Consider the following 22,339-nt stretch of genomic DNA (forward strand, 5'->3'; position numbering starts at 1 on the left):
TCTCCTTATTTATGTTTTTATCCATTTATTCAATGTTTTTTTTTTAGCTTGAAATATATATTCTACACCTCAGGTTGTTCAATAGTTTTTTCTGAAAATTTAATTTTATGATGTAGATAGTTAAATAAAATAAAAATTTAAAAAAATTAAAATTGGCCTTGATGTTGTTTGGACATCACCCCATAATTTTTTGAAAACTATAAACAATAATTTTTTGTCCATTTTGAATTTTTTTATTAATAAAGCCAACGTTATTTGTTAATATTCTATTTACCCTAGAAATTAGCGTTCTTTTTTTAAATGTTAAGCGAAAAGTTCGCCGTCTAATCGCTTATCGAAGTCTCCGAGAATGTTGGACCCTAAAATTTGCAATTGAAATTGGGGTTATTTGGACCTTATCCAATAAAGTTTGAAACGTTTAAGCTCACTTTTGTTTTTATCAAATTTTCTTGTCTTTTATCTATTATTTCCGATTTTAACTTGAAGCATATATTCTTCAAAATAAGGTATTTATTTTTTTTTTCAAATTTAATTTAAATGGATATATGTCTTTTTATTAGGTATCTAGGTATCCGAAATCAAATCGTATGTGAAATTATCAGATATTCTCGCTTAGATGAACGTATAGGCTAGTTGAGACAATACACTACAAAGCTACTTAAAATATTGACCTAGTTTTTTTTTTAGTACAATTTCAATTTTTGACATATATTTTGATATTAGAATTAAATTAAATTGATTAAAATTATTCAGCCCGGACATGAGCGGAACGTTTTTAAAAACATGTATTACATTTCAAAGGGTTAGTCGTCTAACCGCTTATCGAAGTCTTCGGACAGGTTATAGGTTATAGAAATACCTATACAATTGAAAATCACGCAACGTCATGACTTATTATTCACTAATGCCATTCAAAAGTCATCACGGAAAATCTCTCTTGCAATTTTTCAGTTAATATATAATCAATAAATCTCTTCCGTTTACTATTTTCCCATTAATCGTTTTGATCTGTCCACGCTGGAAACGTACTTTAACCGTTTGAAGAGACGTGATTAAAATATAATAGTCTTTCAAAGTCAACAAGAATAAGAAAACATTCTAGGCCAAATAAACAACTTTTTCTTGTCGAGCGCGCGACTTTCCTATAGGCATCAAACAGAAGCTGCACGCCGTTATTTCCAAGAAGCGCGTGCCATTGTATATACAGGGAGGGCATTTTACAATGGTACCTAATAATTCTCATAATTCTGCCGAGGGTCCCAGATATTTTCTAGATTCACTTATGTGGTAAATAGGGATGTTTCAAAATAAAAGAGCTGCACACCAAAATCCTTGTAGTTTTCTTAAGGCACAAGTAATGATAAAGTAATGGCAATGGTAACTGTATATTAATTCGTGAAATGCTAGAGATGTTCTAGTGCCAAGTCGTTCAAAATAAATGTCGAATTGTTAAAAAGATTCTGCTGCTACAACTTCTACTGCTGCTGACTACTGCTAGTACTAATAATAATAATCAGAATAATACACGAACCATATAAGAAAATACCAATTTTTGCTTGCTTTTAGCATCTGTACTTTTTATTGGGGAGTTACTTAACTAATAAAATTTAGTCGTTTATGAGGCATTGTTTATTAAAAAAAAAGCATAAGACCTAATGGCAGCCTATTATGGGTAGCACAACTCTGTAATATTTTATTAATTATTATGGCAAAGGAAGGGAAAAACGAGAGGGTAATAAGAAGGCATAGAATTTATTGAGACGCTGAAAGTGGCGGCTTAATTTTTTACTTACATGTAAAATCAACTGATCAAAATCAAAAATGTTATATTTATTAATAAATAAACGAGACAGGTAAAAAATATGTCCTTAGATATAGTTTCTTATGCTTTCGAATTCTAATTAATTATTTTACAAATAAAGCTCTGGCGCCTATGTATACCAAAAATAAATCTCGAATACGAGTTCTGGTTTTTTCTGTAGTTAATTTATTGAAAATACTCAGAAACTGTAGAATACCTAATAAAAACATTTCCATTAAATTGAGTATCAAATAAAATTAAATTGCGCATAGGAATGAATTGTAAAAACAATACATATTTTTAGATGTTGTGCGCTGGCAGAAAAAAAATACATTTACTCAAGCAACATCAACGACTATCCCAATGCAATACATCATAAAATCTAAAATTTTATTGACATAAACTCAGCAGATTATGAGCGTATCAATAAAAACGCGTAAATCACATAAAGTTCTCTTAAAAGAATCCGAATAACCGCAGAGCGAAAAGGTTAATAAAATTTTCTTTACGAGGTTTTTACTTGAACTATGATTTATCTAGATTCTCTTTTAACCATATTCAGCGTGAAACCAAACAATGGATCTATGTTTTTCTGATATTCGAGAAAGTGTTGGTCAGTGCCTTACCCAGAATGTTTTTTGGAGGACTGAGTTGATGGTTACGAAGTTAATATATAGGTTGTATCATTTAAAAAACAGCTTTGGTCATATCTCATGGAGAAGATACAGATTTTACAAGCGTACTTATTAGTCGGAGTCTTTATTTCGTATAATTAAAATAAAATTATTCATTTCAGTGGCTTCCCAGAAAGTGAACAAATCGATATTTTTTCGTAAAATCGTAGTACGCTACTGATTTTTTGAAAATTTAGTGTTTATTTAGAACAAGAAGAAATAAATTCGGTTTTAATTTTATCTAGCTCTACCCGAGATAAAAATTAACTGAATGGTACATGGTTATACGGTTCCCAAAATTGAAAATTGTCAAAATTACCCAATATCTCAAAAACATGAAAAATTTTGTTGACGACATGTTGTTACATGAAAAAGGAAAACCCGACCTTAATATTTAAAAATAACTGATGTACTCCGCGAATTTATGCTGGGACAATTCGTATAAACGCCGACGTCTTTTTTTTGCCTTCAATAAATTTCCCAAAATGAATGATGATCGAGGTGTCACAGTTTAATGATTTAATGGGGACCTATTTGGTATGCTAAACGGGCGACTTTATACGAAGTACGGTTTAAATAATTTCGCAATTTTTTTATTGCAATATTGTGAAATTAAAAACTGTTACAATGTTGCGCGGTTAAACATGCGAAGACCGTATGCGGTAAACGCTTAATTTAAATGCAAATCGACCGAATAGTACGGATAATATTCAGCAAAACAGCAAAACGTATAATTTTTTTAGCGAGAGAAAGGAGTAACGGACGTCTGAATTGATAATTTATCTCCGTATCCAGATGATTCAGATTTTTAAGATATTATTATTTTTTTCAGATCCTTGAAGACGGACATCATAGCACTGGTAAGAGTTATTTATTTAATGAAGCTTCAGTTCTAGTTTTTTAAGAATCCTTAATCCTTAAGAATTTTTCAGTGAATATTTTCGTAGCAGTAGTTTATCTATCGCAATTGATTTTCTTGACGGAGTGTTATGACAACTCCTGTGTTTCAAAGGAAATTCCTATTTCTAGGGTAGGTAACCAATATCGAATTATAATAGAAGTTCTTCTATATGTAATACTGCTTTGTAGAGAATTAAGCGTATTTGCAAAATGTAAAACAATATTTTATTTATCGTTTTGGTTAGTTTCACATAATTTAGAAAAAGCTTTTGCTACGAAACAAACTCGAAATAATTTTTACGTATGTTTTACTTGCAAGTTATCACGGCACCATCACAAATTCAATCAACTACTGGTGTTTTGTCAAAAAACTAAATTAAACATTGTCAAAAACTGATTTTTTTTTTCACCGAATATCATTCGTTAAATTAAATACCGAAATTTCTTCTAACTCTTGCTAATTAAAAAAAATATTCAAAGAATATGTTATGTTTATATTTTAACAATTTTTTCACTCGGCGTTAGACGTCACAAAACTTTTATTCACACAAACCCAATAAAAAATTTACATACAAAAACCGACAAAACGTTTGGCGTCGGAACAGTTCCGATCTATTAACTTTCCATTGATGTGCCTCGTAATGCAATTTGCCGGTAACGCTCGCACATCATTCAAAACACCTCTAACAATGGCTCGTAATAAGTCATAAATCCATAATGATAATGGTAATTAAAATACCCCGTATGTTACGCTATAATTAAAAATGAACTTTTCCTTTCTGCTCTGACTAATTAAAGTTGGCGCGAAAAATTAGGTCTTCTCCCACAATCGTCCGATCCGATTCATTAAGTTGTGATTACTTTCGCTTGGTCGGTTAATTTAACGCTAGAAAACAAAAACCGAAAATTATCCTATTAGTCTTCAACATCATTAAATGCATGAAGAAACCCTCGCGAAATTGTAAAAAAATGATTAAGATAAGTGGGGAGTTATGATTTTCTAAAAAATATATCTGTTAAACAAGCATCATCAGCAGTAAATTGTGGAACGTTTTATGTTTTATAAATATATTATTACATTTGCACACAGTAATAAAATTGTAAACATTCCATATAGAGTAAGTTTTTTTAATAAGTATCCTATGGCAAATTATATGTATATAGAGAGACACCCTTGAAACTGTTTGCAAATTACGACTAACAGATTTTTAGATTTTATCTTACGTTGCTTACTGTTTCATAGTTTTTTGGTCTGCTTTATTCAGAATTCAGAATGCTTGCCTCAGATTTGTTTATGGAGTATGAAAATTTGATCATATCACACAGTTTTCGCAACTGTCTGGATGGCTCACTTTAAGCAAGAGATACACTTTGCAATTGGCAACTCTTTAAAGGTCGATATAGCGGGTTTCCTGAATATCTTGCATTGCATTATAATGTGCTGACTGTTACCAGTGTTCTAAGAAGAAAACATGTTTATATCATAATTTTATATATTTTTGTAGGAGTTGTACATACGTTTGTTGGCAAAATATTATTTCGAACTTTTATCAGTGGCATCCGTAAAGAATTTCGACCCAAGATTTGGACGAAAATAAGAACTTTTTTCATAGGTGGCAAAATACGCTTACGGCGATATGAATATAAAACATATATAAGTAAAGTAAATTAAGTAAATATACTAAGAATTATTAAAAGGTTTTTAATATCTTTCTCTCTTTTTGTTCTCTCCTTTTGTTTGAATAATATAATTTCCAACGATCTTGTGGATATGGGCTTAAAGTTATATTTGTTTAATCGAAACATGTCGAGTGATTATTGCTAACATTTTAAATAAGGGTATCCGATGCTAAGTGAAATATATCAAATTATGTGAAGTGAGTAATAAAAATTGACAAATTTTTGATAGCTTTTATGAAGAAATAGATCAGATGTTCCAATAATCAAAAATAAATAATTCACAAAGTTTGTTAAAATGTATTCTGCAAAAATATACTTTTCTTAATTTTTCACTTGTATCAAGTGAACTCCATCTACATAACTGGAATACTTCCGCTTATGCCAATATGGATTTTGTGAGGCTGGTAGTGATGGGGATTCTTGTACACGTTAATGCTTACGGCAGATAACCTAAATAAGATATTGTTTAATATTATTTCTCAATATTTCTACTACTACTAATAAAAACTGGTGTTAATTAACAAAAGGATGTTTATTTGGTGGAAATTATTTGCATCTGCGGGCCTAATTATTAATTAGATTTTGTCATTTGTGTAAGTAAATAAAAAATAAATCAGTACCAAAAATAATTTAAGAAATGTAAGTTAAATGTACATATGGCAGTATGAATTACAAATAAATTTTTTTATTATCTTAAAAAAGGCATAATTGTTTTGAGTTTTTAGGTATATTAATTTTATGCGCTCTTTTCGAAGGGTTTCTGGTGAACATTGTATTTGTTTTTTCCTCTGCATTATATTAACCTCCACTGAGATGTACGATGGTCTTAAATTGAAATTTCGGGAAATAATATCACATTACACACACACAGAAAGCGGTCGGTTTTAATTTATAATTTTAGGTATTTTCGCACAATGGGAGATAAATTCAGTGATCTGTAGCGCTAAAAGACACCGAACAATCCCAGACTGAAGGTTTCGAAAAATTTTTTGCTTTTTTTATACCTAAGAGTTTTGATTTTCTATAAAGCCGCGAAAGAGATCGGCTTCGGATATTTCCATTTCCAGGAAAAACTTGCGCGATGCAGGAACTGCTAAAAGTAAGCCGATTTCGTAATTTGAATAAATTAATGCGGTTACTAAATATAACGCACATATTTTTTACCGACGGCTGAAAGCCGTTATTACTGGCCTAACGGGTGTAATTATGTTTTTAGATTATCATTCTTTGTTTCCTTCGCAGACTTCCTGGGCAAAAATTGGGTTAGTGGCGTAGATAATAAGAAATGTTTCGTACAGGTACGGGTACGTTACTTAATCCTTTCAGAAGCGTTGTTTTACAATAATTTAATTTAAAAAATAACACATTGTTTATGCGGTACAATATCGAATAGTGAATAAATTTCTGCTCAATGTGTTCGACTCACCAAGTCGGTTCTTTCCCTCTTTGTTATGGATAGGCTTAAGTGAAATTGGCTTTTGCAATTTGTTTATTTCCTTTTCATTTTCAGGCTTCTTCCCTTTTAAAGTTCTTTCAAGCAAAGAACTACAAAGTAAGTAGTCTCAACAATACACAACTGGAACTAGTTGTATCACAGCCTACGGCAAAACAGATGATACAAAAATTAGACGAACTATATTTGGTAAAGAGCAGTGCTATTAAGCTGTTCTGTAAAAGAAAGCTGTTATATTTAACAATATAACCCAACGAAATTTTTCAATCAATTCGAGAAACTATGTAACGAACTCAAAAATACAGGAGAAGGCATAACCCACGAAGACAAACTAAACTATTTACTGCTTGCGCTGCCAGAAAGTCTTTCTCATATATTAGACATTGTAGATGGTTTACCTGAAAAAGAAAAATCAGACGAGTACGTCAAATGAAAACTAAATATAGAATTTCAAAAACGAGAGAGTAAGAGTGGAAATAAAATGTCACAAGTGTTCAATGTTTCACGTGGAAGACATCAGAGAGGCACCTCAAAAGGAGCAACAATTTATTCAAATCCAAGTCAGCAATCAAGAAGTCAAGGAACTTCTGCAAATTACAGACAGAGTGAGAATCTACCAAAATGTTACAAGTGCAATCGGATAGGGCACATTCAAAAATATTGCAGAAGTTATTCACGAGGCCGAGGTAATTATCAACGAAGTCAGTCGACATGTCGCAAATACATCAAAAGTAGAAGATATCGACAGCAATTGCACATTCCATGTGGAGGTTATGATGACAAAAACTGAAGATTCCCCAGCAAAAGAAGATCACATTGCATGGCCGTTGGACTGGCTGTTCAGACCACATAGTAAGCACTGATAAGTATTTTTCAGAATTCATAAATCTTACAAAACCAGTAAATGTCAAGGTAGGTGGCGGTTTTTTTCTAACATCGGAAAAGATAGGTAATATTAATGAATGCTTTGAAGTTTGTGGCAGAATCATAAAAATAAATATTAAAAATGTATATTTTGTGTCAAATATGAAACATAATTTGTTAAGTGTGTCTGTATTAAGCAGAATAATTTTATTACATATTAAAAGTATAATGCTAAAATTTTTGATTGCAAAGGTACATTAATTGCCATAGCCACAAAAAGAAATAAGTTATATGAACTAACTACTAATGTTTATGATTATGAAAATGCAGAATCTTATCATACAAATGTGTTAGAAATTACACAAATTTTGAAAGTTTAAAATTGATGTGTAATTTACAATTGGTTGAGGGTTTACCAAATAGATTAGAAAATGAATTTTCAAAATGTGAGACTTGTTTAGAAAACAAAATGTCGAATCTAAAATTTGAAAACAATAGAAGTAAAGCAAATGATATACTAGAGATTATTTATACAGATGTGCACGGTCCAATAAAACAGGAAGGTTATGAAGGTGAAAAATATTTTGTAAATTTTATTGACGATTTTAGTAAAATTGCGGTGGTTTATTGAATTAAACACCAAAAAAAACGGGAATAAAGGTTTTTATCAGTTCATTAACTACGAAGGAATATATCTACCACCAGGACCTCCTTATACTCATGAGTTAAATGGCGCAGCGCAACGACACAACAGAACAATTATGAATCGTGCTAGATGTTTATTAGCTGAAGCAAAACTTGATAAATCTTATTGGCCAGAATGTATTCGGACGGCTGCCTATATTGGGAATCGTTTGTTAGCAAACACAAAAGTTCAAAAAACACCTTATGAAATTTTTTTTAATACAAAACCCAATGAATCTAATTTACGCTTGTATGGAAGCACCGCATATGTTAGAATTCCAGAAGAATGTAGACATTCAAAATTAAATTCAAAAACTGTCAAAGGAATCTTAGTAGGATACACCGACCTGGGCTACAAAATTCTAGTTAACGGTAAAGTAATAATTAGTAGAAATGTACAAATTATTGAAAATGACACAAAACATATAAGCTTGAGGGAGAGTATCTCCTATGAAAGTGACAATTGAGAAGAAAATGGAGAAGTTAAAGAAACTAACAGGGATAAGGTTCAGAATGTAGAAAGCTCACCGAAGAAAAAAGACAATGAAGAAAGCACAGAAAAATTAGATTCAAGTCGACCAAAGAGACAAATTAATCTACCAAAACGATATGATGGTTATGATGTTTATGTTAATTTTATTAACGTTTTAGTTCCAGAAAGTTATGAAGACGCAATAAATGGTGCAGAAGCTGGAAGATACCAATGAATGAAGAAGTTTAGAGGAGAATGAAACATGGACGATAGTTGATATACCCGAAAATAAGAAAATTGTCGAAAGTAAATGAATATATAGAATTGAAACAAATGGACAATATGAAGATCGAAAAGTCGCAAAAGGATTTCAACAAGTATACCAAGAAGAAGAAGAAATATACTCACCGGTAGCAAGAATGTGTACTTTCAAAGTTTTATTATCAGAAGCATACAATCAAGGATAGAATATAGAATAAATGGACGTGCAAACAGCCTTTTTAAATAGAAAAATCAACTCAGAAGCTTTTATTTATCCACCAAACGGCTACAAAGTGGAATCCAATAAGGTATGTTTATTAAAGAAAGCTCTTTATGGTCTGAGAGAAACTCCACGCTTTTATAATTTCATGTTAAGTTTTAACTTTGTTCGCTCAAATTATGACTATTGTTTATATATGAGAAAAACTGATCAAAAAGCAATATATGTAATTTTGTATGTTGATGACGTATTAATTTTTACTCGAGATTTAAATGCAATAAACGAGGTTGAGGGTAAATTAAATAAAAAATTTAAAATGACAGAATTAGGTAAGATAACATAGTACTTAGATATTTTGGAGGAGTTAGGTATTGAAATTAAGAGTCCAATTAAAATTTATGAAGACAACACAGGAGCAATAAGTCTGGCAAAACATGGCAAATTTTCAAAAAATTCAAAGCACATTTACGTAAGTTATCATTTTATTATCGATTTTTACAAAAAATGTCTAATTGATGTCGTCAAAGTAAACACTGATGTTCAACTCGCGGATATACTTATAAAATCACTCGGAAAAGAAAAATTTCAAAAACTGCGCACTCAGATATCGCTAATATCAGTGAACAACATATAAAATGACAAATGTGTTTGGCAATTAATGAATCCCTTTTTTTACGATACAAAATCAAGGAGGTATGTTAAATTATGATTTTATATCTTAGGGTTAAGTTGGCAATGTCTATTTTGTATTCTGTGCCTTTTGGTTGTGGTCTGTGTTTTGTTTGACCAGAAACTAAAAGGAAAACAGAACAATAGAACTGTGGTAGTGCACATGTTTGTAATAAAGTTCAGTTAGAAGAATTCAGTATATAATTTTAACATTGCATGATATAACATCAGAAAATTCAAGTTTACAAAACAAACAAGGAACTACCAAATCGCATATCGAGAACAATTTATATGACTTAATTAACATTCAACTGTGTTTAAAAAATGGATGGTGGTCTCACTAATGACTAAAGTGAATTTTATCAAACTTGTTTGCATAATATACTATTTAGACCGCAAAAATCATATAGTTTACAGGTACAAGTACTTTCTTCCCACGAATTTTATGTTAATACCTGCTTGGGATGTCAATAACTTGCGGACAAATTTATTTAATTTATATTAGAGATTTAACGTTTCACGAAAAATTTGGAATTTCATATATCGCTAAAAATGTTTGCATAGTGAAACAGAATTGTGGCAGGAAAATTTCCTGCTTTATCTTGCTGCATATTCATCTCGTTCAGTGATTAGCGTTCTTAGTAGCGATTTCGTGTTATATTGATCAGAAGTTCTTCATATACCCCCGTTATATCCCCGACTTAACGATACCCGGTTTTCCGAAAAATAAATAGACTATTACCTCCGCTTCCGCGAGTAGCCGGTGGGAAAATAAAGTCAGGGCTATAAATTTTATAAAAGAAACGCACTAGAAATACATAAGCATCTCGTCCGGACAATTTATCGAGAATATTACTTCACCGGCCGTTAACACATTTAATAAAAGTCACTACAAGCTGTTTTGGCTTGCTGGCGATCTCCATTTATTATGTGCCATGCTTGGCCGTTGAGGATTTATGGCGGGATCGCATGCTAGGCCGCCGCAAAAATCAATTCTTCAAAATAAGAAGACTAATCCAAACACCTACAACGTTCTCCGCCTCTAGAATATTATCTAATACGTGACTTATGGCGTTGTTCGTGGTGCGCTTTGCTGAATCGCGCGTAGGCGAGGTCACTGAAGCAAATCATTTTTGAAAAAGGTTAGGCAAATCCGCAAAGTGCAAATTGCGAAACGAACGATAAATTACATCACATTGAGCATCGAAGCAAAGGGTATTCAGTTTATATTCGAACCAAAATATTAACATAAAAGCGCGAAGCAACAAAATTGTTATCAAAAAAGCAGTAAGACAAGGTTGCAACTTGTCACCCCACCACAACTACTCATACAAAGTAACCCTTTATCTGCGTTTGCCACATTATATAACCTGCGAGTCTAGATTTAGTCTTTTTGCTTCTGACCGGTTTAAGGCACCCCCAAACCAACGCGAAAAATTCTCTCCCTTATAATTTAATGGCGGCTTATGGAAACACAAAGACGTGCGCTTCAGTTTGCCGTTGTAACTGCGATTGTGCAGCGTTTTTTTCGTCGCGTACGATTTAAAACATGATGATTGATTTGATGATTGGTTTTCCAATTAAAATTTTAGTTTCCACCTTTGTTTCCATTGGTCTATAAAATATACGAAATTTTTGAGGTAATATGCAAAAGGCATTTTCTGCCACCTTTCTTGCAGAACAGAGTCTTTCATTATATTTCTCTTTCAAAATGTCTGTCCTAGATTGTCTATATGGAAAGGGCCTCATTAAATATGACCTCGCTTCAGTGCAAGAGCTTCGTCGCCAATTAAAATATGCGCACAGGGTTCGTTTTATCCAACCAGATTTTGAGGTCCAGGAACATTCATTGTATTTTCTTCTAACCGCTGTTTTTAGCAAATCCGCCGATATCTACACCTAAAAATTTATAATCAGGTCTCACAATAGCCATCAATACTATTGGAAATTTGTGTAAATAGCACCAATAATTGGATCCAGTTTTATCCGGACATTTTACGGTAACATGGTTGCTTGTAGTTTTGTACAAATAGCTTTACAAACTTCTGTCAGGATTGCACTTACTGTTGAAAGACCAACTCTAAAACTGGGGCCTATTGAGAAATGGAAAAATCTGCAAGATACATATGCAAAATATATCAGGTCTGCCAAAACTAAAACGGGACAAGCAGTAATTAAAAAAAATGGTTGTGGGCTGAAAAAATTACAGCTTTTCGGCCCTGCTTGACTTTCGCCAAAATTTGCAATAATCCTACAAATATCGATCTTGCGGAACCTGAATTAGAACCCGTTTCAGAAAATTTTGACACTGAAATAGATAGTTCCGAAAATGCAGATAGAGTTCCGACTGAAAAAAATACGGAACTTCGAGAAACAAACAAACAAATTAAATGTGACTCAGCCATCTAAATTAATAATGGTAACAAATACCACTTCAACTAGTTCTTCAACTATATATAATTAAACCAGCGGAAAGCGTAATAACTCTACACCAGCGTCTTCTGTAGGAGAGATGGTCAAATATTTTGAACTTTTGCATCATGAGGAACTCAACACAAATGTGATGCCTAACCCTGAAACTGGAATAGTTCTCTTTACAGCACTTTATCTGGATTTTTACATGATGATAGCTCTAATGTTGCACCAGTGGTGGAGATCCCAGTTCTTCATCTAAATTTTCACAGAACGATAATACTTATACTTCACTGACACATGTGTCTGTTACTTCCTTTTCCCCTCAGTGACAATAATATGTATTAATAATAATTCCTACTTATCTCGTTTAAAAACACATTAGCTAATTTTTCTTAACTTGTTTTTTTTTACCTTAATGTAATGGCAAGTCGTTCTTCAGGTGAAATAGCTTCACGATAATTTGTGTCAAATTTTCGAAGGTCATTTGTGATTTCATCGAAACACTCACTAGTCGTTCTGAAATATATATATATATATATATATATATATATATATATATATATATATATATATATATATATAAAAGCGTTTTTGAATCAGTGAATGAAATTCTCCATACCTGTTTCCTTCCAAGTTCATACCATGAAACGGCCTTCTTTCCTAAAATCAAAAATCAGCACCAATCGTGTACTAATAAATAAATACTGTGTAGATAAAAATATACCTACTTCACATTTTCTTCAACTTCTAAGACAAGTAACAAAAGTGCCTCTTCTTCATCAGATGAGGACATTGTCTTCTGGTTGAAAATAATAATAAAAAAAATAATATCGATTGAACAATTCATTAAACCTCTGCACAGAATTTCCCGTAGTTAATGGATGAGGAATGACGACTGACAGTGATTTGAGACATTTTGGAATCATATATTGTACCATTTTCCTGATTCTTGACGATTTTTATAGACGAAGCAGATCGAGAACAGGAAATACACGGCATTGTGATTATTTTATTTAAAAAAGTAAATTTTGATTTCTTTTTTGATTTCTACTCTATTATTGTTTTACCAAGTTTATTTGCCAATGATTCCTTAGAAATTTATCGGACAGTTGAAAAATTGTTAAATTGGCAGACACCATTTAATGTTTATACAATCCTCAAACACGGCGATTTGCTAAGGACATTTTTTTGCTGACTGTATATAGCCTGTGGGGTGGCACCGCCCGAAATATCTCAGAAATATATCTAAATGAAATTTAGACCACAAATAGGTACCTCATTGGGTTCTAAAAGTTATTGCTGAAAAAATTCATTATTCTGGAACTTGAAATTGACTTCAAATAATTTTTTAATTTGGTCAAATATTTTCTTACTTTATTCTTTGCTTAATTGAATATCTGTTTTATGTTGTTTGTTGTTATGTTTAAAAAATATCATTTTGTTAAAAAAATCAAAAGTATCCCCAAAATGGTGTTCAAAATATGAGGCTATTAGACTTGAATACTGTTATGGGAAATATTCCATAACTACATTGGTATTAATTCTATTGATATTTAAAACGCTTGCCTTTCATTTTAGATTGCACCATTAGCTGAAGTACCTAAAACAAGACAACGTTTTGTATTTTTTTCCGTCTATAGTTAATTGCGCTAGAAAGCTGTTGCACAGCGAACGTATAAAATTGTCATGCCGAATTATTCGCCACTTTAACCGCATTTCAATTACGGTTTTTTGCAAAGTCCAATTGCTAAAGAATTTGTTGCGTGTTAACTATAGTATGTGTATATTTGTTTATTAAAGCATTCGGAATACCGAATCGCGATACTAATTGTGATGTTTTGTTTAAATTCGGGTACCTAGCTGTTCCGTCAAACTGCGTGACCTTTGTAACTCGTTTCGAAAGGAAATAAAGATAGCGTTACTTTGTTTATTTAATTCTTTCTCAACGCCCAACGACAAGATATCGTTTTTCGGAGGCGGGTGTATCTGACACCACGAAACCTTGAGACCATATTTATACCGGTTGTAAAACCTTGCTTTAGACCACCATCCATTTTTTAAAACACAGTTGAAAGTTAATTAAATCTTACTAGATACAGTTTCTTGATCGACATTTAAACGTTCTCGATTTGGGTTTGGGTTCTGTTTGTTCTATATAAAGAATTTTCTTATGGTATATTATGCAACAAGTTTTATGAACGACACTATAGTCTTGAGTTTGTTTTTGTAAACGTGTTTCATATTATTCTTTTCTTATGACCATTACTTTTCGTTTTGTTTTGGTTAGTCTGGATTAGTTTCAGAAGGTTTAGTTAGTTTTCTGCGACCATTACTTTCTGGGTATATTTTAGACAGCACAAATGTATTCATCAAAATTATCATCACTGACAAATGTCAAAATATGAAAATATGCAGTTATCAATGTTTTCACAGCTGCATTGCACCTTATTGTCTGTTTGATTTTTGGCAGTGCAGCAAAGGTCTAAGGTGTTCTTAGTCTGGGTCGATCTCTTTGGTATGTTCAACGAAAAACTGTAAAGTTTCTTAGTTTTAGTGTGAGTGTTTTAGTTAGAGTGTCTACAACGAAAAGTAAATATTATGTTTAATGAAAAACAAGTGAAAAGAAGTCATTTGAAACTATAGTAATAATGTCAGCTACTATTTCGTCAGTTAGGGACAAATTCGCATTAATAGCAGCTCGTAAATAACAGCTCGTATGAAGTGCTTCCCAAAATTCAATATTTTTAGGTTAGGATGCAGATATCGAGGTGTAGTTTTAAATAATAAAAAAACGCAATATTTTGTTTTTTTTTTCATAAAATTATTTTGTTTGAGGTTCTGTCAAAAAACGCTTTCTGGTACCAATCTATAGCCTAGGAAAAATCGATCTTAACTACTCCAACTTCATTAAAATGCGTTAAGCCCCTTCAGACTACGTTATTTACGTTTACGTTTATTCAAATTTGCAGGATTACCCGTTTCCCTAACACGGGCATCCGACATATTTTTATTGAATTGTTTTATTATTCTGTAATTGGTGAATACCGCGGTGCAGTTGATCCCATTAATACTATTATAAATAAAGAATTTTTCCCGTAGATCTCGAACGTCACGAGGAAAGTAAAGGGTTTCGCGTTCAGGCAGCCATGAATTTGCAATTTGCACCATGCCACGGCTGGAATTCTCTACAATCTATGACAAAGTACAGAATGAAGATCATTGGACCGGAAATAATGACCATCACGGTTGGCCGGTCGAACGTCCAGATATGATATCAGTGGAATCTTGCCTATGGCACGCAAGGCACAGACATATATATACGGGGTTCGTTAATGCTATTTCAAGACTGAAGAGGATAATTCTTGACCTCACTTTAACAAAAAAAATGTGATCTACTGAGCTTCTTAACATTTGAAATACAGGATTATTAAGTTTCTTTTTTTTATTACCTAAAAAACCTAGTAAAACTTGGTAAATGAATAATAAATTTTCAGGTGTACATTTTTTAAAATTCCTACCAGGGGCGTCAGTCAGCAATATCGCATATTTTTGAACAAATACATGGTACTACGTCAAGTGAATATTTTCTTACGTTCTACGTCGCATGCAGCGTTTTTGATTAAAATAATAAAATCAAACCTCTAGCCTGGAATTGTCTGACAATTGTTTTGGTTAAAAAAAAGTTAAAAATCATTTTATCATTGCGTTCTTGTTGAATAATGCAATACAATTGAAAGCTAAGCTATTATCTTGGTACGGGTTTAAAGGCCGTCGTCGATTGGAATTACTTGATACAGATAATAGCTTATCAACGGGCCGCGAAAGCCTTAACCAATTTATCACAATTGAAAGCTGTTTTTTTCTGCAACAACTAAACGAATCCACAGATTTGGATGTTTGTATTTTATTTTGTAGGTTTTGTTGGATTTTTCGGAAAAAGTAGTTTGTATTCTGTTATTTTAATTGCAACCAGAAAAAACTTATCTCCCGTGTCCGTTCTCGAACTAGCGTTTTTTTAAGGATCCATATACTCCTGATATCACTTATCAGTGCATTCTAATCTGACTTAGATGATGCAAAAATGGAATTGCCAAGTTTCACAAAGATATCTAAAATATGCGTGCATATTAAGTTTTTTTTTTGAAAATGAGCTTAAAAATTTGTATTGACACATCAAGAAGGAACACCTCGTATAAGTTTCCGATTTTATGATGATAAAGCGGAGAAAAATTATCGCTTCAGAAAGTTTCGAGAAGCAAATATAGGTCGGTTTCTCTCGTACAAAACGTCGAAAAAAGATCGTCGAGGAAGTTTAGAAATGCGTATCGTCGCCGTAGGCTTGGGTATCGCGAAAAAAGAGAAAACTTCGCGGACCACGTCGGCGCGTGGGCGTCCGTCCAAGGCCGGGACACTTTTTGTATCCAAATGCCCTCCATTCTGCCGTGCGGCCCCATTCTTCGCGCGTAAGGCAATTATAAAAACAAACCGAACCTTAGTGGTGACATAAACGCGGAGCATAGCTGAGATTCTTGTCGGCGCATCGCGCCAATAGTAAATAGCTTCGATTTGATATGCGCGAGCACGAGCTATCTCGAAAAAGTTCCAATGAAATGGAGTCAGTGGCGCGTATGCTGTGTATGAGCTTTCAAGTCCGACAAGAAATGTTTTCGTCGTAAATAAATCTATCTGGACCTGTGTTGATATCAAATCATCAAATGATTCGAAACAGGAAGTCAACATAAACAAATCACTTGGAAATGTCAAAGCTTCCAGTTTGTGATTACTGCGGCTTAATTTTGAAAACTGAGGTTTCCATACAGTGAAAAGCCCAAAATCACCTTAAATAACAATTTAATTACCATCTAGACACAAATCTATTATTAAATCGCTAAATCACCAAGAGACTAAGTGCTAAAAACCATCTTTTTCTCCTCTGATGAATCAGAAATATTAAGGGTGTTTTGGTTAGTCTTTGCTTCGTTGTCATTTTCTTTACTAATGCTACAGATTCATTTTTTGCTCGAACGTTCAACTGAATTAGTTTAACCAATCCACTATTCTCAAAAAGGAAATACTAAAAAGCTCTCTAGACTTCTATTCCCATTATTTTCATTTCCGTTATTTGTTACTTGTGATTATTGGTACTCCATTGTCCTATAGAACATCTGATCAGCAGAATAACGTTTGTTCGCGATCTAATACTTTACGGCTCTACTGTAATAACTACTGAATTGGCGTACTGTACTGTTTCATTTGCACCATGACAGTGGTATTAATTACAAATTGAAGACCGTTAATTTTTGGGATTGTCTGTGTTCCATAGATTCCTGTTCCGATTAAAGAGCAAAATGGATTATTGTTGTTTCATTATTTCGTCACTGCACCTTATCTTCTGATTATATGGGACTCAATATTAAGAATAAACTGATAAGTTGCAGTTTTTAATTTCTCTTAATTCTTACTATGTGGTTACTATACTGTATAACATAGGAGTGGCAACACCCTTCTTCTTAAATGTTCCTTCAGCACACTGGTCACTTTTGCCTTGCATTATGTTTTGTAATAGACGATAGCTTCGGCTTCTCATCACATACTTAACATTCTCTTTTTTCCGTTGCGATAATCTCTTTAACACCATGACTCAGAGACAGCCTTAAATCATTGCGGCATAAGATTTTACTCATATTTTTCAAAGCAACACGTGATATTATTTCTTATTCCCTGTCTGCATTTTTTATTAGAGTGCAGGTAAGATATTTCATTCGATTGTTTCACTTGCAGAACTTGCTTCTTCTCTACTAATTGCTAAAACTTTCGTCTTCTATATATCAAACTCAAGACCAGCTCCGGCACATATCTCGACTTTGTTCGGGATACCTTGAGATCTTCATCACTGGATGCTAGGAGTACCGTGCCATCTCGCCATACTGCCGAAAGTGCTTCTCTAAAATTTCTATCGGAGTAAACATTAAAGAGTAGAATTGATAATGTCCAATCCCATTTTATTCCTGGCTTAATCTCGATTTGCGTTGAGTTTAATCCGTCTATTCTTAAAGCAGATGTGTGATCCCAATAAGTAAATGTTTAGTTGAGATAAATATGAACAACTATAGATAGCACTTCTTCTACGTATTCGTAGGACCTTTTTACGACCATCTTCAGACCACAATCACAAATATATGACCAAAACATTATCGTCATCTCACAGTCATGATCTTGATGATGGTGATCATAGTCGGACCATCCGTTCATCATTATTTTGTATGCTATCATTTTACGTTTATACCGGGTATTAGTATAAGTCAACGTAACATTAACCACCTCTTAATAAACACATTTAAACTCAAAACACTCCATTTGAGGTAAAAATATTGTAAAATTGCTCCATGTTATTGTATTATTGTATTGAAGAATCGAGTGTCCGCTCATGACTAAACATCGTTCAGATGCCAGACGCGCGTTGGTGTGCCACACCTCTTTTGCTGTTTTACACGTATCGACTTGCCCTACTGACATTACATAACTGTTCTTAATATCCTACCTCAGGCATTGTTTATGACATATATTTCTAGCACCTATAGGCCGGCCCGATTCAATCACGTCGTCACATCTGGTCTATAATTCTAAACCCGATTGTTCAGGCGAAACGCGAATATTTTTTACGTCGCCATCAGAAACGGGAAATGTCTCCAAGCGCGTAGTCGGGGCGTTAGCGGTAACTCGGAATTGCAATCAATCGAACTTGATTGATTGGAAGATTGATAAAACGCTTTTCAATGTCTCGAGGACATAAAAGTTAAATAACGGAAGAGACCGCCTCCCATTTCATTAAATCGAAATCCTGCTATTATACTCCCACACGACACATGTATGTTAATGGTAAACAAAATACTTAGGTCTTCAGTTTGGCCCGCATTTAATATGGAGATGCCATGTGAACCAATTATTTAATAGAGTTACTAGCGTCATATTTTTAATTAGGTCAGTGAAGAGATTCGTGCAAATGTTCGTACGGCCTACTAATTTGACACATTCTGCTCATACATATAGAGTATTTTCGCTACAGAGGAGATTGGTGAAAGTATTGTCAGGAATAGTACAGAAAAATATTCGTCTTGACATATTTTGGGACCCTCGTTATAAACCAATGGAATTAAAATAAGCGAGTATCGTAAACGAGAATATCTTGAATTTGGCAATTGATGCCGTGTTATGTATAAAGACTTTGTCTTTCTATGTGTGTGTGTCTGTTTAAATAAATGAATAAATTAATCATCTGCGTAGACCTTGCTGGAATTGAGAATCTAGTAATATGTAATAGGATGTATTAGGGTCTGTTCTCTCCCTCCTTCTTCTTATTTCTATTCTTCCAATCGGAGTTTTACTTTTTGACTTTTAGTCGCTAGGCGTTGGAGAAGGGTAGTTTAGGTGCTGAGTTTCATTTCTGAAATTCGGCCTGTCAGAATTAAAATATGGTCTGCTGCATCGGACGAACAGACATACTAACGCAATCATATGTGGCAAATATTAACAAAATCTTATATTTTCTAATTCGTGTACGGAAAAAGCTCCGTTAATATCAAGACGAGCCAAGCATTGAAGAATTAACTAGTGTGTTTAGATTTTATCGTTTATTGTCATTTTATTTATTGTTATTTTACCCTTTTTAAACGTTATTTATCTTTGGAGCATAACCTCTGATTTTTCATTTTAAGCTAATTTCGTATCAATGTAATACGTTAGGATATTTAACTATAAATTTGAGAATTTGAAATGAAAAATTTTCTGTTACATGGATCTACCTAAACGCAGTTAAATTTCAGAAAAACATGTACTTAATCGATAACAGAAATGTTCCAACCTAGGGGCAAATCGGGCAATTTCCTGCGCGTTATGTTACATAACGTACGGGCCAATATGAATAGTAATGTTCGGTGAGGCACCGACGGTACAAGTTCAAGAACAGAAACGGCCGTCTTTTTTCCCACTGTCGGCAAAAACTGGAGTCAGTGACATTCCAAACGTGGATATATGCATTTATGTACGTCTTCAAGTCGCTAGCTTGTTTTTCTCTTAATAGACAACTTTAATTTAGATCACCCGATAAGCTTTCGAGAGAATTTCGCAAGCGATGAGACGTTTACGTTTGGAATTCGTCCGCCTTTTCATTTTACTCGCATCGATACGAGGAAATTTGAGTAGTCGATATGTGTATGCTGAATTGCCATATCTGACTGAAATTATCAGAAATTACCAGAAATTAGAACAAATTGTGAGTAATTACCTCTTGAATTACCACTAACTTTCACTAATAACAACTAAATGCCAATGAAATCACCACTACATTGAAGGAATTTATGTTATTTATATTTAGAACTAAATAAAATGATAGATGTATAACGATGTAAAAGTTGTACACTAGGTTAAGGATATTAAGTGATGTGACTTTCTATCAACATTAAACTATAGGTAAGTATTACTCAAGTTATTATTTGATTTGGCTTCTATTAAATATATAACGATAGATAACCAAAAAAAAATGCAACGACAAGAAGAAAAATAATATTGAGCTTAATATTTTAATACAGAAATCATACCAAATTACTGTTTATTGTCACTGTTTAAAAAAGGATTGAGTGTAATGTTTTATTTTATTTTAATATTATTTTTAAATTTTTAATACGAATATGATATTGAAAACGTACATCTGGCAAAATTATTCTATTTCAATCTCATTTTGCAGTTTCAATGCTATTATCTAAAAGAAAAATTAAAAAAATATAAAATCTCTGTGAGTAGGCAGCATAATATTTTTTATTATAAAAAACCACAAAATTTCCCCAAAAACTGCTTTCTTTACCAAGAATTATCCTATATTTCGTTTCAGTACGCCTATGGTTTTACTAATTACCCCAATATTTCCACTAATTGCAAATAGATGCCAATCATTTTCCCTAAAATTTTGCCAATTACTACTACACTAAATTACTATTGTGGAATCCATCTGGGATCCATATTTCTGCGGCACCGAAAGAAAATTTTCGATTTTGTACGGTTGCGTCCGCGTCCAAAGTCGCCAATCAAATTAGTCGTGCCGTTAATAGCTTTCCGTTCCATCTTATCGGGATTATTATTACAAGGATTACGATTAATCCCGAAGTGGACTATAAAATCAGCGGCATCTTTTGTATTTTGTCGTTATGAAAATGTTGGTCGGTAAAATTTATAAATTATTATAAATTTTGATCGGACATTTAGTGTCTCGCGTTTTTATATAGCTTGTGCGCACATTGACTTTGAAAATCCCAAGAAACGTTTTGTTATTAGTTATTAGTGTTTACTAAAGAGCCTGCCTCCGTTTTTAAAATTTTTATTTTTATTCTTTATTTAGAACGTTGTGAAGTTTGCCAAGAATTTACTCGTTATCCTCTTTAAGTGTCGCACTTAAAACTGTATACCCTTGTAAAATCTTTGTTTATGGTTCGAATTTTTTTTTGTTGGATAAGTCTCTGAAAATTGCACTAAAACCTTGTGAGAGAGAGAGAGAGAGGTAGAGGTAGAGCGAGAAAAGAGATGTACTATTAGGGATAAAAAAAATAAATGGGCAACGAATTCTTATTCAAGAGTACTTAGAACCCAACTAACCAATTTGTATAATGTTTTAGTATAGGGTGTTTGAGATATCGCTTGCGCCCCGCTTAAGGCAGTTGTAAATCTTGAATTATGTGGGTTTAATAACACACACTGAAGCGTTTTATTTTAAAAAGGATGTATTAAATATTGGAATTTATAAGAAAACTAACAAAATCATTCTACACTTGGTCCGCCATTCCACCGCGTTCTTCTCTCTAGTCACGTAGGCCAAAAAAAGGTTATTTCAAAAACAATACATGTAATGCCATCTATGTGACAATAACTGCGTTCTGCACTAATACATTCAACAGTAAAATCTTTGATTACGGTTTGATTCTCATAACTTTTTTGTTGTTGGATAGATCTTTCAACAACGCAGTAAAACCGTATGTTTCTTTTTACATCAACCTAAAGTCATGCCCAACTGGGACTAATTTTTGATGACTAATGTCGAGAAGGGCTATTGGGGATTTATTTAAGTGCCAACGAATTCTTATTCACTACTACATAATTTTCTAAAGAAAGCTTTTTTCACATAGCGTAGAGTAAAGTCATTTCTAACTGACACAGTTGAAATATAGAGATTTTTTCAAATTGAAAACAGATTCGTATT

The 22,339-nt window shown here is 32.9% G+C and overlaps 1 protein-coding gene across 4 annotated transcripts in view; it reads left to right on the forward strand.

The window, feature by feature from the left end:
• The window catches only part of LOC132698404 (uncharacterized), a 125,781-nt gene that overhangs the window by 50,599 nt on the left and 52,843 nt on the right, over positions 1–22,339 (forward strand). For 3 of the 4 annotated variants that reach the window (XM_060664441.1, XM_060664439.1, XM_060664443.1), the window contains exon 3: positions 3,308–3,335. The exons of the other annotated variant lie outside the window; for it this stretch is intronic. The gene's annotated coding sequence lies outside the window, so the exon portion shown is untranslated. The remainder of the gene's footprint in view (positions 1–3,307; positions 3,336–22,339) is intronic. 4 annotated transcript variants of the gene reach the window in all.

The sequence above is a fragment of the Cylas formicarius genome, unplaced genomic scaffold (assembly GCF_029955315.1).
Source record: "Cylas formicarius isolate icCylForm1 unplaced genomic scaffold, icCylForm1.1 PGA_scaffold_2__14_contigs__length_35257938, whole genome shotgun sequence".
NCBI lineage: Eukaryota > Metazoa > Arthropoda > Insecta > Coleoptera > Brentidae > Cylas > Cylas formicarius.